The sequence below is a fragment of the Arachis hypogaea genome, chromosome 15 (genome assembly GCF_003086295.3).
Source record: "Arachis hypogaea cultivar Tifrunner chromosome 15, arahy.Tifrunner.gnm2.J5K5, whole genome shotgun sequence".
NCBI lineage: Eukaryota > Viridiplantae > Streptophyta > Magnoliopsida > Fabales > Fabaceae > Arachis > Arachis hypogaea.
In genome coordinates this window covers 35,317,375-35,332,486 of record NC_092050.1, presented here as the reverse complement: position 1 = coordinate 35,332,486, position 15,112 = coordinate 35,317,375, and the positions used below count along the sequence as shown (strand labels likewise).

The 15,112-nt window shown below is 37.2% G+C and overlaps 1 non-coding gene across 1 annotated transcript; it reads left to right on the top strand.

Moving 5' to 3' along the window:
• The first annotated feature begins 7,665 nt into the window (after positions 1-7,665).
• Positions 7,666-7,773, top strand: LOC112753224 (small nucleolar RNA R71). The gene has a single exon (XR_003177616.1). It is a non-coding gene; the product is annotated as a small nucleolar RNA R71 (small nucleolar RNA).
• Positions 7,774-15,112: the final 7,339 nt, after the last annotated feature.

Sequence of the window (15,112 nt, the reverse complement as noted above, 5' to 3'; positions counted from 1 at the left end):
TATATATATATATATATATATATATATATATACATCTTAGTTCATCCATAGCTATTGCATTTTGCATCTTTTGCAATGTAAATATTTTATAGATAGAAGTTGTGATTGGATGATGTAAATAGTATAGCACTGATAAACTACTATTTTATGATTTATCTTATGCTCAATTGAGTTGTTTTATCAAGTCTTTGCATACTTATTCATACAAATTGCATGGTTTTACAATTCCTTCATAGTTTTGTTCTATGGTTGAAAACTTACTTCCTAAGCCTTTAATTTGTGTATTCTAATTCCTCTTTATACCATTCGATGCCGTGATCTGCGTGTTCAGTATTTTCAGGCTATTATAGGACAGGAATGGCTTAGAGGATGGAGAGGAAGCTTGCAAAAATGGAAGGAGCATAAGAATTAAAGGAGACAACCAGCGAGAAGCGACGCGCATGCTGGCTCACGCGTTCGCGTGGATTGGAGTTTCGCACGGCGACGCGTACGCGTGACACGTGAAGATGACTAGTGACTCGTACGTTTGAATGACATGTACGCGTGACATGCGCGACCTGTAGAAATCGCAGAAAATGCTGGGGGCGATTTTGGGCCAAGTTTGGACCCAGTTTTCAGCCCAAAAACACAGACTAGAGCCAAGGGACAAGCAGAGACTCAAGAGAGATTTTCATTAGCATAGTTTTAGATTTTAGATTAGAATTTTAGAGAGAAATCACTCTTCCTCTAGGTTTTCTTCACATTCATAGTTTTTATAGTTCATGCTTTTGCTTTGGATATTGAGAAGAATCACTACCTCCGTTGAAGTTGCTATTATTCTAGTTTGTTTTCTTATTCCTTTGCTCTTTTGATTACTTATTAACCCTGTTCAGATACGTATGTTGCATTTTTGGATTTATTAATGCAAAGATTTATTTTTACTTTTAATTAATTTTCAATTCCTATTTCATTTAATTTATTATGTCTTCTTCTTATATTTCTGTGAGCATTATATTCGTGTCAATGGAGTAGACTCCCAACTTGGCTTGGGGGTTGATTAAAAGGAGACCCTTGAGATGAAATGCTCAAATGATTAGTTAAATTGGATGTTGTTGGCTAACTCTCTAGGCACTAATGCTAATCCTTCCCAAAGGAGAGCATTAGGACTTGTGAATAAGAGTTAGCTTAATCACTTGACTTTCCTTTATCTAGTAAGGGTTAATGGTGCACGAAATCGTGATTGTTCATTCCTTGGTAACGGCGCCAAAAACTTAATACGCACGTTCATAATCTTAGTTCTTTTTCACAACTTCACACAACTAACCAGCAAGTGCACTGGGTCGTCTAAGTAATAAACCTTACGTGAGTAAGGGTCGATCCCACAGAGATTGTCGGCTAGAAGCAAGCTATGGTCATCTTGCAAATCTCAGTCAGGCGGATTCAAATGGTTATGGTGAATTGATAGTTAAAATATAATTAAAATATAAAATGGGATAGAGATACTTATGCAATTCATTGGTGAGAATTTCAGATAAGCGTATGAAGATGCTTTTGTTCCTTCTGAACCTCTGCTTTCCTACTGTCTTCATCTAATCATTCATACTCCTTTCCATGGCAAGCTGTATGTTGGGCATCACGTTGTCAATGGATACATCCCGTCCTCTCAGTAAAAATGGTCCAAATGCACTGTCACTGCACGGCTAATCATCTGTCGGTTCTTGATCATACTGGAATATGATCCAGTGATCCTTTTGCGTCTGTCACCAGCCCAGCACTCGTGAGTTTGAAGCTCGTCACAGCCATCCTTTCTCAGATCCTACTCAAAATACCACAGACAAGGTTTAGACTTTCCAGATCTCAAGAATGGCCGCCAATAATTCTAGCCTATACCACGAAGACTCTGATCATAAATCAGGAGGCTAAGAGATATGCATTCAAGCTTGCTTTCATGTAGAACGGAAGTGTTTGTCAGGCACGCGTTCATAAGTGAGAATGGTGATGAGCGTCATATAATCATCACATTCATCATGTTCTTATGTGCGAATGAATATCTTAGAGAAGAAATAGGCTTGAGTTGAATAGAAAAATAATAGTACTTTGCATTAATTCATGAGGAACAACAAAGCTCCACACCTTAATCTATGGTGTGTAGAAACTCTACCATTGAAAATACATAAGTGATAATGGTCCAGGCATGGCCGAACGGCCAGCCCCTAAGTCTAAGAAAAAATGTTCCAAAGATCAAAAAATGATCCAAAGATGTAAATACAATAGTAAAAAGTCCTATTTATACTAAACTAGTTACTAGGGTTTACAGAGATAAGTAAATGATGCAGAAATCCACTTCCGGGCACACTTGGTGTGTGCTTGGGCTGAGCATTGAACCTTTCATGTGTAGAGGTCTTCCTTGGAGTTAAATGCCAGTTTGTAACTTGTTTCTAGCATTTAACTCTGCTTTGCAACTTGTTTCTGGCGTTTAATGCTAGAATAGGGCAGAAAGCTGGTGTTAAACGCCAGTTTGCATCGTCTAAACGCGTGCAAATTATGGACTATTATATATTTCTGGAAAGCCCTGGATGTCTACTTTCCAACGCAATTAAGAGCGTGCCAATTGGGTGTCTGTAGCTCCAGAAAATCCATTTCGAGTGCAGGGAGGTCAGAATCCAACAGCATCTGCAGTCCTTCTTCAGCCTCTGAATCAGATTTTTGCTCAAGTCCCTCAATTTCAGCCAGAAAATATCTGAAATCATAGAAAAACACACAAAATCATAGTAAATTCCAGAAATGTGATTTTTATTTAAAAACTAATAAAAATATATTAAAAACTAACTAAATCATAGTAAAAACTATGTAAAAACAATGCCAAAAAGCATATAAATTATCCACTCATCACAACACCAAACTTAAATTGTTGCTTGTCCCCAAACAACTGAAAATCAAATAGGATAAAAAGAAGAGAATATACTATAAATACCAAAATATCAATGAAACTTAGCTCCAATAAGATGAGCGGGACTAGTAGCTTTTTGCCTCTGAATAGTTTTGGCATCTCACTTTATCCTTTGAAGTTCAGAATGATTGGCATCTATAGGAACTCATAATTCAAATAGTGTTATTGATTCTCCTAGTTCAGTATGTTGATTCTTGAACACAGCTACTTTATGAGTCTTGGCCGTGGCCCTAAGCACTTTGTTTTCCAGTATTACCACCGGATACATAAATGCCACAGACACATAATTGGGTGAACCTTTTCAGATTGTGACTCAGCTTTGCTAAAGTCCCCAATTAGAGGTGTCCAGGGTTCTTAAGCACACTCTGTTTTTGCTTTGGACCTCGACTTTAACCGCTCAGTCTCAAGCTTTTCACTTGACACCTTCACGCCACAAGCACATGGTTAGGAACAGCTTGGTTTAGCCGCTTAGGCCAGGATTTTATTCCTTTGGGCCCTCCTATCCACTGATGCTCAAAGCTTTGGATCCCCTTTTACCCTTGCCTTTTGGTTTTAAGGGCTATTAACTTTTTCTGCTTGCTTTTTTTCTTTTTCTTTCTTTTTTTTCGCAAGCTTTTCTCTATTCACTGCTTTTTCTTGCTTCAAGAATCATTTTTATGATTTTTCATATCATCAAATAACATTTCTCCTTGTTCATCATTCTTTCAAGAGCCAACAATTTTAACATTCATAAACAACAAATTCAAAAGACATATGCAGTGTTCAAGCATTCATTCAGAAAACAAAAAGTATTGTCACCACATCAAAATAATTAAACTAGTTTCAAGGATGAATTTGAAATCATGTACTTCTTGTTCTTTTGTGATTAAAAGCATTTTTCATTTAAGAAAGGTGATGGATTCATAGGACATTCATAGCTTTAAGACATGGACACTTAGACACTAGTGATCATGTAATAAGACACAAACATAAATAGACATAAAGCATAGTAGACGAAAAACAGAGAAAATAATTAGACAAGGAGATTAAGGAATGGGTCCACCTTAGTGAGGGTGGCGTCTTCTTCCTCTTGAAGAACCAATGGTGTTCTTGAGCTCCTCTATGTCTCTTCCTTATCTTTGCTGCTCCTCCCTCATAGCTCTTTGATCTTCTCTAATCTCATGGAGAATGATGGAGTGCTCTTGGTGCTCCATCCTTAGTTGTCCCATGTTGGAACTTAATTCTCCTAGGGAGGTGTTGATTTGCTCCCAATAGTTTTGTGGAGGGAAGTGCATCCCTTGAGGCATCTCAGGAATTTCATGGTGAGGAATTTCCTCATGCTCTTGTTGAGGTCCATGATCTTTTGTTTGCTCTATCCTTTTCTTGGTGATGGGCTTGTCCTCATCAATGAGGACGTCTCCCTCTATGTCAATTCCAGCCGAATTGCAGAGGTGGCAAATGAGGTGAGGAAAGGCTAACCTTGCCAAAGTGGAGGACTTGTCAGCCACCTTGTAGAGTTCTTGAGGTATAATCTCATGAACTTCCACTTTCTCCCCAATCATGATACTATGGATCATGATGGCCCGGTCTACAGTAACTTCAGACTGGTTGCTAGTAGGAATAATTGAGCGTTGGATGAACTCCAACCATCCTCTAGCTACAAGCTTAAGGTCTGGTCTTCTCAATTGAACCGGCTTGCCTCTTGAGTCAACTTTCCATTGAGCTCCTTCCACACATATGTCCATGAGGACTTGGTCCAACCTTTGATCAAAGTTGACCCTTCTAGTGTAGGGGCATGCGTTTTCTTGCATCATTGGCAAGTTGAACGCCAACTTTACATTTTCCGGACTGAAATCTAAGTATTTTTCCCAAACCATTGTAAGCCAGTTCTTTGGGTTTGGGTTCATACTTTGATCATGGTTCCTAGTGATCCATGCGTTTGCATAGAACTCTTGAACCATTAAGATTTCGACTTGTTGAATAAGATTAGAGAGAACTTCCCATCCTCTTCTTCTAATCTCTTGTCGGATCTCCGGATACTCGCTCTTTTTTAGCTTAAAAGGGACCTCAGGGATCACCTTTTTCTTGGCCACAACTTCATAGAAGTGGTCTTGATGGACCTTTGAGATGAATCTCTCCATCTCCCATGACTCAGAGATGGAAGCAATTGCCTTCCCTTTCCTCTTTCTTGAGATTTCTCTGGCCTTAGGTGCCATTGATGGTTATGGAAAAACAAAAAGCAATGCTTTTACCACACCAAAATTAAAAGGTTTGCTCATCCTCGAGCAAAAGAAGAAATAAAGTAGTAGAAGAAGAAGAAAATAGAGGAGATGGAGTGAGAGAGTGTATTCGGCCATGGGGGAGAAGTAGTGGTTGTGATGTGTGAAAATGGAGTAGTGTTAAGGGGTTTATATAGGGGTGGGGGGAAGGTTAGGTTTCGGCCATTAGGGTTGGGTTTGGGAGGAAAAGGAATTTGAATTTGGAGGTAGGTGGGGTTTATGGGGAAGAGGTAATAAGGTGATTGGTGAAGGGTATTTGGGGAAGAGTGTTATGAGAAGGTGTGAAGAAGAGAGAAGAAGAGATATGGTAGGTGGGGATCCTGTGGGGTCCACAGATCCTGAGGGGTCAAGGACTTAGCATCCCTGCTCCAAGTAGGCGTGCAAAACGCCCTTAGAATGCATGTCTGGCGTTAAACGCCAGCTTGCTGCTTGTTTTTGGCATTTAACGCCAGCTTTTCTCCCATTCTTGGCGTTAAACACCAATTCCATGCTCTGTTCTGGCATTAAACACCAGTCTGGTGCTTGTTTCTGGCATTTAACGCCAGCTTGATGCTTCTTTCTGGCGTTAAATTCCAGTTTGATACTTCTTACTGGCGTTTAAACGCTAGTAAGCTCTTCCTCCAGGGTGAGCTATTTTTAATGCTATTTTTCATTCTGTTTTTTATTTTTTAGTAGTTTTTGTGACTTCACATGATCATCAACCTAAAGAAAACATAAAATAGCAATGGAAAATAAATAGATATAATTAAATAACATTGGGTTGCCTCCCAACAAGCGCTTCTTTAATGTCAATAGCTTGACAGTGAGCTCTCATGGAACCTCACAGAAAATAAGTGCAATATTGGGGTCTCTTAACACCAAACTTAGAGTTTGGTTGTGGCTTCCCAACACCAAACTTAGAGTTTGAATGTGGGGGTTTTGTTTAACTCTGTATTGAGAGAAGCTTTTCATGCTTCCTCTCTATGGTTACAGAAGGAGAACCTTGAGTCTTAAATATAAGGTAGCCCTCATTCAACTGAAGGACCAACTCTCCTCTGTCAACATCAATCACAGCTTTTACTGTGGCTAGGAAGGGTCTGCCAAGGATGATGGATTCATCCTCATCCTTCCCAGTGGCTAGGATTATGAAATCAGCTGGATGTAAAGGCCTTCAACCTTTACTAACACGTCCTCTACTAGTCCATAAGCCTGTTTCATTGATTTATCTGCCATCTCTAATGAGATTCTTGCAGCTTGTACCTCAAAGATTCCCAGTTTCTCCATTATAGAGAGTGGCATGAGTTTTATCCCTGACCCAAGGTCACACAGAGCTTTCTCAAAGGTCATGGTGCCTATGGTACAAGGTATGAAGAACTTTCCGGGATCCGGTTTCTTCTGAGGCACTGTCTGCCTCATTAGTGCACTCAGTTCATTGGTTAACAAGGGGGGTTCATCCTCCCAAGTCTCAGTACCAAATAACTTGGCATTTAGCTTCATGATTGCTCCTAGATATTTAGCAACTTACTCTTCAGTGATGTCTTCATCCTCTTCAGAGGAAGAATTTTCATCAGAGCTCATGAATGACAGAAGGAAGTTCAATGGAATCTTTATGGTCTCTGTATGAGCCTCAAATTCCTTTGGTTCCTCAAATGGGAATTCCTTTCTGTTCAGAGGACGTCCCAAGAGGTCTTCCTCACTGGGATTCACATCCTCCTCCTCCTCTGGGCATTCGGCCACACCAAGTAAGGTTATGGCCTTGCACTCTCTCTTGGGATTTTCTTCTGTATTGCTTGGGAGAGTACTGGGAGGAGTTTCAATAATCTTCTTACTCAACTGACCCACCTGTGCCTCCAAATTTCTAATGGAGGACCTTGTTTCATTCATGAAACTTAGTGTGGTCTTGGATAGATCAGAGACTATGGTTGCCAGGCCAGAATGGCTCTGTTCAGAATTCTTTATCTGTTGCTGAGAATATGATGGAAAAGGCTTGCTATTGCTAAACCTATTTCTTCTACCATTATTATTTAAGCCTTGTTGAGGCTTCTGTTGATCCTTCCATGAGAGATTAGGATGATTTCTCCATGAATGATTATAGGTGTTTTCATAGGGTTCTCCCATGTAATTCACCTCTGTTATTGCAGGGTTCTCAGGATCATAAGCTTCTTCTTCAGAAGATGCCTCTTTAGTACTGTTGGATGCAGCTTGCAATCCATTCAGTCTTTGAGAAATCATATTGACTTGCTGAGTCAATATTTTGTTCTGAGCCAATATGGCATTCAGAGTATCAATTTCAAGAACTTCCTTCTTCTGAGGCGTCCCATTGTTCACAGGATTCCTCTCAGAGGTGTACATGAACTGGTTATTTACAACCATTTCAATGAGTTCCTGAGCTTCTGCAGGGGTTTTCACGTGAAGAGATCCTCCTGCAGAATGGTTCAATGACATTTTTGACAACTCAGACAGACCATCATAGAATATACTTATGATGCTCCATTCTGGAAGCATGTCAGTAGGACACCTTTTGATCAGTTGCTTATATCTTTCCCAAGCTTCATAGAGGGATTCTCCTTCCTTCTGTCTGAAGGTTTGGATTTCTACTCTAAGCTTGCTCATCTTTTGAGGTGGAAAGAATTTGGCCAGAAAAGTACTGACCAGCTTATCCCAAGAGTTCATGCTTTCCTTAGGTTGTGAATCCAACCATGTTCTAGCTCTGTCTCTTACAGCAAAAGGGAAAAGCATAAGCCTGTAGACCTCGGGATCAACTCCATTGGTCTTGACAGTATCATAGATTTGCAAGAATTTAGCTAAAAACTGATGAGGATCTTCCATTGGAAGTCCATGAAACTTGTAATTCTGCTGTATTAGAGAAACCAATTGAGGCTTAAGCTCAAAATTGTTTGCTCCAATTGCAGGAATTGAGATGCTTCTTCCATAGAAGTTAGAAGAGGGTGCAATAAAGTCACCAAGCATCTTCCTTGCATCTCCACCATTATTATTGGGTTCGGCCATGTCTCCTTCTTTTTCGAAAAATTCTGTCAGGTCCTCTCCAGAGTATTGTGCTTTAGCTTCTCTTAGCTTCCCCTTCAGAGTCCTTTCAGGTTCAGGGTAAGCTTTAACAAGAATGTTCTTATCCTTGTTCCTGCTCATATGAAAAAGAAGAGAACAGAAAAGAAAATATGGAATCCTCTATGTCACAGTATAGAGATTCCTTATGTAAGTAGAAGAAGAGAAGAGAAAAAAATTCGAACACAGGGGAGAAGAGGGGGTTCGAATTATGAGTAGAAGAGAAGTGTTAGTAGATAAATAAATAAATAGAAAGAGATGAGAGGGGGAAGAATTTGAAAATTAAATAAAATAAAATAAAAATATTTTTTTGTTTTTATTTTGACTATTAATTAGAATTCGAAATTTAAGAAGGAAAATAAAATTAAATTAAAATTTAAAACAATTAGTTAATGAAAAGAATTTTTTTTGAAAAAGAGGTTAGTGATTTTCGAAAATAAGAGAAAGAAAAGTAGTTAGATGGTTTTGAAAAAGATATGATTGAAATAGTAAACTTTTAAAATCAAACAAAAAGTTAAGTGGTTAATTGAAAGAGATTTGAAAATCAAATTTGAAAGGGTGAGAAGTTAGAAAGATTTTGAAATTGATTTTGAAAAAGATATGATTGAAATTGAAAAAGATATGATTGAAATTTAATTTGAAAAAGATTTAAAAAGGAAATTAAAAAGATTTGATTTTTGAAAATTAAAGTTGATTACTTGACTAACAAGAAACTAAAAGATAGGATTTTAAAATTTAAAGAATGAACCTTTCTTAATAGGCAAGTAACAACTTGAGATTTTTGAATCAAAATATTAAAAGTTAGCAATGAATTCGAAAATATGAAACAAAAATAAGAAAAAGATTTTTGAAAATTATTTTGAAATTTTTGAAAATATTAAGAAGAAAATTGAAAAAGATTTGATTTTTTGAAAAATTTTTGAAAAGATAGGATTTTTAAATTGAAAATTTTGACTTGACTAATAAGAAACAACTAAATTTTAAAACTTTTTGACTAAATCAATTCAAAATTTTCGAAATTTATGAGAAGAATAAGGGAAAGATATTTTTTTATTTTTGAATTTTTATGAAGAGAGAGAAAAATAACAAAAAGACTCAAAACATGAAAATTATAAATCAAAACACACAATGCATGCAAGAATACTTTGAATGTCAACATGAATACCAAGAACACTTTGAAGATCAAGATGAACACCAAGAACTTTTTTTGAAAATTTTTAAGAAAGGGAAAACATGCAAGACACCAAACTTAAAAAATTTTACTCTATAGACACTAATAATTCTAAAATGCATATGAAAAACAAGAAAAGACACCAAACAAGAAAAATTTAGAGATCAAACAAAGAAATTCATCAAGAACAACTTAAAGATCATGAAGAACAAATGCATGAGTTTTCGAAAATTTTAATGAAAAATTAAAAATATGCAATTGACACCAAACTTAAAAATTGATACTAGACTCAAGCAAGAAACATCAAATTTTAGTTTTTATGATTTTATTAAATTTTTTTTGGATTTTTCGAAAATTAATTGGAAAAGAAAAATAAGGATTTCAAAATTTTTAATGAAAATTCCAAGAATCATGCAATGTTAGTCTAAAACTCCGGTCCAGGAATTAGACATGGCTTATTAGCCAACCAAGCTTTTAGTGAAAGCTCCAGTCTAAAACACTAGACATGGCCAATGGCCAGCCAAGCTTTAGCAGATCATTACATACAACAGCTAAATTGCTGAGAAAGACAAAGAAGCTCTTCTCTAAGGATAAGTGAAACCTCGGTCCAAAAGATTAGACATGGCTTAACAGCCAGCCAGGATTCAACATATCTCATGAAACTCTAGAATTCCTTCTTAAAAATTCTGAAGTCATAGAAGAATTTTTTTTTTAAATTTTTTTCAAAAATAAAAATAATAAAAACAAAAAGCTTAAAATTAAAATAAAATTACCTAATCTGAGCAACAAGATGAACCGTCAGTTGTCCAAACTCGAACAATCCCCGGCAACGGTGCCAAAAACTTGGTGCACAAAATCGTGATTGTTCATTCCTTGGTAACGGCGCCAAAAACTTAATACGCACGTTCATAATCTTAATTCTTTTTCACAACTTCGCACAACTAACCAGTAAGTGCACTGGGTCGTCCAAGTAATAAACCTTACGTGAGTAAGGGTCGATCCCACGGAGATTGTCGGCTTGAAGCAAGCTATGGTCATCTTGCAAATCTCAGTCAGGCGGATTCAAACGGTTATGGTGAATTGATAGTTAAAATATAATTAAAATATAAAATGGGATAGAGATACTTATGCAATTCATTGGTGAGAATTTCAGATAAGCGTATGGAGATGCTTTTGTTCCTTCTGAACCTCTGCTTTCCTACTGTCTTCATCCAATCATTCATACTCCTTTCCATGACAAGCTGTATGTTGGGCATCACCGTTGTCAATGGCTACATCCCGTCCTCTCAGTGAAAATGGTCCAAATGTGCTGTCACCACACGGCTAATCATCTGTCGGTTCTCGATCATGCTGGAATAGGATCCAGTGATCCTTTTGCGTCTGTCACTACGCCCAACACTCATGAGTTTGAAGCTCGTCACAGCCATCCGTTTCCAGATCCTACTCGGAATACCAGAGACAAGGTTTAGACTTTTCGGATCTCAAGAATGGCCGCCAATAATTCTAGCCTATACCACGAAGACTCTGATCGTAAATCAGGAGGCTAAGAGATATGCATTCAAGCTTGCTTTCATGTAGAACAGAAGTGTTTGTCAGGCACATATTCATAAGTGAGAATGGTAATGAGCGTCACATAATCATCACATTCATCATGTTCTTGTGTGCAAATAAATATCTTAGAGAAGAAATAGGCTTGAGTTGAATAGAAAAATAATAGTACTTTGCATTAATTCATGAGGAACAGCAGAGCTCCACACCTTAATCTATAGTGTGTATCATTCATACTCCTTTCCATGACAAGCTGTATGTTGGGCATCACCGTTGTCAATGGCTACATCCCGTCCTCTCAGTGAAAATGGTCCAAATGTGCTGTCACCACACGGCTAATCATCTGTCGGTTCTCGATCATGCTGGAATAGGATCCAGTGATCCTTTTGCGTCTGTCACTACGCCCAACACTCATGAGTTTGAAGCTCGTCACAGCCATCCGTTTCCAGATCCTACTCGGAATACCAGAGACAAGGTTTAGACTTTTCGGATCTCAAGAATGGCCGCCAATAATTCTAGCCTATACCACGAAGACTCTGATCGTAAATCAGGAGGCTAAGAGATATGCATTCAAGCTTGCTTTCATGTAGAACGGAAGTGTTTGTCAGGCACATATTCATAAGTGAGAATGGTAATGAGCGTCACATAATCATCACATTCATCATGTTCTTGTGTGCAAATAAATATCTTAGAGAAGAAATAGGCTTGAGTTGAATAGAAAAATAATAGTACTTTGCATTAATTCATGAGGAACAGCAGAGCTCCACACCTTAATCTATAGTGTGTAAAAACTATACCGTTGAAAATAAATAAGTGATAATGGTCAAGGCATGGCTGAATGGCCAGCCCCTAAGTCTAAGAAAAAACGTTCCAAAGATCTAAAAATGATCCAAAGATGTAAATACAATAGTAAAAAGTTCTATTTATACTAAACTAGTTACTAGGGTTTACAGAGATAAGTAAATGATGCAGAAATCCACTTCCGGGCCCACTTGGTGTGTGCTTGGGCTGAGTATTGAAGCTTTCACGTGTAGAGGTCTTCCTTGGAGTTAAACGCCAGTTTGTAACTTGTTTCTGGCGTTTAACGCCAGAATAGGGCAGAAAGCTGGCGTTAAACGCCAGTTTGCGTCGTCTAAACTCGTGCAAAGTATGAACTATTATATATTGCTGGAAAGCCCTGGAGGTATACTTTCCAACGCAATTGAGAGCGTGCCAATTGGGTTTCTGTAGCTCCAGAAAATCCATTTTGAGTGCAGGAAGGTCAGAATCCAACAGCATCTGCAGTCCTTCTTCAGCCTCTGAATCAGATTTTTGCTCAAGTCCCTCAATTTCAGCCAAAAAATACCTAAAATCACAGAAAACTACACAAGCTCATTGTAAAGTCCAGAAATGTGATTTTTATTTAAAAACTAATAAAAATATATTAAAAACTAACTAAATCATACTAAAAACTATGTAAAAACAATGCCAAAAAGCATATAAATTATCCGCTCATCAGTTAACTAAGTGAAAACAACAAACCTTTTGATACTACACTTGAGATAATTCCAACAAAGATAGAACTTCCAATTAATCATTCCTCCGGTCAAGGCTTTTCATTTGATTATATAAATCTCTTTCAATTTACATTGCTTTGAATTACAATTATTTATTTTTCCGTTCTCCAACTCTCAAAAATTCTCGGAAAACTCCTGATTAATAAAATAGCACCCTTTTGTCAACTCGTTGGGAGACAACCTGGGATTTTTACTCCCAGTATTTTTATTCCAATTTTGTGACAATCCTTCTAAATTGATAAGCGGATTTTAGTTGGTTAAGAACTATACTTACAACGCTGTTCTTACTATAATTTCTTAATTGGCTGATTTCCGCCTCCATCAAGCACCTAGTTCAATTTTGTCCTAATTGTTCATGTTAGTTTTTGCATTGTTGAAAATTAGGAAAGAACTAGGAAAATTTTGAAAAAAATTGCATCCATCACATCATACATACATATAGGAAATAATTTTGGTGAAAAACAACAAAGATTTCCAAGAATTTTGTTTTTAGGGTGTTCTATTGAATTGATTTGGAAAATTGTTTTTAAACTTACTTGAATGATTTTTATGAAACATAGAAGAGAGATAGAAAAAAATACCTTGTGAGTTTTTGAGCTTTAATGAGTGGTTATACATTTTAACCACTATTTTTGTTCATTGTGTGTTATGTCTCTTCTATGATTGCAATCTTGGTTTTCTTGATTCTTTATTTCCAAGGATTGATGTTGTGAATGCATTGAGTATGATTGAGGACATTTCTTTGATTGAAAGCTTACTTTACCCATATGGCCTACCCTTTGCATCTACCATTGTTAACCCGTTTGAGCTTTATTTATCCCATTGTTCTTGATATTAGCACATCACAACCTTAAGCGAAAAACCATGATTTACCTTGATTTGTATCCTTGATTAGCTTAGGTTAAGGTGTGTGTTTCATTTAAGTGTGGGGGAAGTTTTGGGAAGCATTGGTAGAGAAAAAAAATTTTGTTTTGGGTAGTTATTGAAAATTTAGAAAAATGGGTGCACATTCATGTATCAACTTGCTTTAACCAAATGCATTTGTGATAAACCACTATTTTATAGTTTATCTTGTGCTCATTTGAGTAGTTTTTATCGAGTCCTTACCCACTTATTCATATGATTTGCATGATTTTACAATCCCTTCCTAGTTTTGTTCTATGGTTGAAAACTTACTTCCTATAGATCTTTAATTTGTGTATTTTAATTCCCCTTTATACCATTCGATGCCGTGATCCGTGTGTTAAGTGTTTCTGGCTTTATAGAGCAGGAATGGCTTAGAGAATGGAGAGGAAGCTTGCAAAAATGGAAGGAACACAAGAAACCAAGGTGATAACCAGCGAGCATCAACACGCACGCCTGGCTCACGCGAGCGCGCGATATGGAGAAATTTGCAGCGACGCGTGCGTGTGCCTGACGCGTACGCGTGGATTGGAGTTTGCACGAAGACGCGTGCGCGTGGATGACGCGTACGCATGAGACGCCAAAACGACCAGCGACGCATACGCGTGACTGACGCGTATGCGTGACATGCGCGATCTGCAGAAAGAATAGAAAACGCTGGGGGCGATTTCGGGCCGAGTTTTGACCCAATTTTTGGCCCATAAATACATACTAGAGCCACGAAACGTGTAGAGACTCAAAACACATTTTCAATTAGCATAGTTTTAGTTTTTCGATCTGAATCTAGAGAGAAAATTACTCTTCCTCTAGGTTTTCTTTACATTCATAGTTTTATAGTTTATTGCTTTTGCTTTTGGATATTGAAGAGTCATCACCTCCGTTGAAGATATTATTCTAGTTTGTTTTCTTACTCTTTTATTATTCCATATTCTTAATTATTGTTTAGAGTTACAATTGGATTATTTTTAGAATTTATTAATGCAAAGGATTACCTTTACTTTTAATTAAATTGTAGTTATCGTCTATCATATCTTCCTTTTATTCCTTATTTAATTCTATGCAAGTAATTCTCATGTCAATGGAGTAGACTCCCAACTTGACATGGGGGTTGATTAAAAGGAGACACTTGAGTTGGAATGCTCAAGTGATTAGTTGAATTGGAAGTTGTTGGCTAATTCTGTATTTACTAACGCTAGACCTTCCCAAGGGAGAGGACTAGGAATTGCGAATAAGAGTTAGCTCAATCACTTGACTTTCTTTTATTTAGTAAGGGTTAACTAAGTGAAAATAACAACCTCTTTATACTATACTTGAAAAAATTCCAACAAGGATAGAACTCCCAATTAATCATTCCCCCAGTCAAGGCCTTTTATTTAGAATAATATAAATCTCTTTTAATTTTCATTACTTTAATTTACAATCATATGCTTGTCCCCATTGCCCAGACTCAAAACTTTCCAGAAAACTCCTGATTAATAAATTAGCACCCTTTTTAGCAACTCGTTGGGAGACGACCTGGGACTCATACTCCCAGTATTTTTATTCTAATTTTGTGACAACCTTTCTAAATTGATGAGGTGGATTTTTGCTGGTTAAGAGCTATACTTGCAACGCTGTTCTTATATTATAATCTCTTAATTGGCCGACTTACGCCACGCACCAATTTTTGGCGCCGTTGCTGGGGAGTTGCAATTGTGTGCTAAAT